The 1,486-nt window shown below is 47.5% G+C and overlaps 1 protein-coding gene across 1 annotated transcript in view; it reads left to right on the forward strand.

The window, feature by feature from the left end:
- Nucleotides 1-1,486, forward strand: part of KCNJ3 (potassium inwardly rectifying channel subfamily J member 3) — a 28,822-nt gene that overhangs the window by 3,639 nt on the left and 23,697 nt on the right. The window lies entirely within an intron of this gene.

The raw sequence follows: 1,486 nt of genomic DNA on the forward strand, positions 1-1,486 counted from the left end.
CTTCAGAACAGCGTGGCTCCAGAAGAATTCCCTGGATTTGAAATATGGGAAAGGAAAAGTTTGTGCTTGGATGAAAAGCAGGGCCGGGTCTCCAGGGAGGAAAAAAGGGAAGGGGGTGAAAAAAAGGGGAGAAAAAGGATAATTAGAAGGAAAAATGGGGGAAGAGCAAAATAAAAGGGAAAAGTAAAATGAAAAAAATGGAGGAAAGGAAAATGAAAGGGAAAATAAGAGGAAAAAATAAAATTAAGAAAGGAAAGGGAAAATGAAAGGGGAAAAGGGGAAAAAAGTTAAAAAGGATAAAAAAAGGAATAGAAGAAAAAGAGAAAGGAGAGGAGAAAGGGAAAAAAATAAAGGAAAAGGGAAAATGAAAGAAGGAGAAAAGAGAAAAGCGGGGAAGGGAAAAGAAAAGGGACCCACAGGGGGGAGAATGAGAGGAGAACTAAAAGAAAATGGGAAAAAGGGAAAACAAAAGGCAGAAATAAAAAGGAAATAAAAGGGAAAAAAGAGGGGGAAAGGAAAACCAAAAAGAGGGAAAAGGGGGGGAAAAGGGGAAAAGGAGGGGAAGGAAAGCAATAAATGGGAAAATAAAGAGGAAAAAAGAGGAAGCCAGGGATTGCAGCGGGGAGAGCCATCCCTGTTCCCAGGACACTGCCAGGGCTGGCTGATATTCCCAGATTTCCGGAGCCCAGGGATGTGGAGCAGGAATTGGGGAATTCCAGGCTGGGTCTCACCTGTTCCAGGAGAGGGGCAGCCCCAGGGGGGCTCAGATTTCCTTTGGGAAGGGTTTTTGTTATGGAAAAAGTTCTTTTCCGGCAGAACTGGAATCCCCAATCCATGGGGAAATATTCCTTCTTTTTCCTGCTGAGCTCAGGCCAGGAGCAAAACCAATCCCAGAGCCTTAAAGTGGGAAATCTGTGCAAAGGCTCTTCTGCTGTAATGGGAATTTTGGGATGGGTTTTTGGGATTGGGAAGAGCTTGGATGTCGCTCAGAATTCCTGAGTTACCCCCTCATCACGTGGAGACAAGGGGTCACTCAGGGTTAATTCCTTTACAAAACGTTCCCTCCGGAATTGCCTGGGGTTGGATTCTTCCCGGGAATCGGGGAGGTGTAAAATTAAATTGGGTTTCTCTGGAATTCCATCTAAATTCCCTGGGAGCAGCTCGGAGTGTGTGACATCCCAGCTGGATTTGGGAACACCTGAATGCCCCGTGCAGCTGTCACACGGCTGCATTCCCTGGGAATTCCACGGATCCCGGGGGAGGGAGGGAGGGCACTGATGGTGCTGTGGGAATTCCACCTGGAGTTAGATTGGATATTAGGAAAGATTTTTCCATGGGAAGGACAAGGGAGGTCAGGCACTGGCACAGCTGCCCAGGCCTGGGGTGGGGTCACATTCCCAGAGGGATTTCCAGGCCTGGGATGGGGTCACATTCCCAGAGGGATTTCCAGGCCTGGGATGGAGTCACATTCCCAGAGGGATTTCCA

This window comes from Parus major, chromosome 7 (genome assembly GCF_001522545.3).
Source record: "Parus major isolate Abel chromosome 7, Parus_major1.1, whole genome shotgun sequence".
Taxonomy (NCBI): domain Eukaryota; kingdom Metazoa; phylum Chordata; class Aves; order Passeriformes; family Paridae; genus Parus; species Parus major.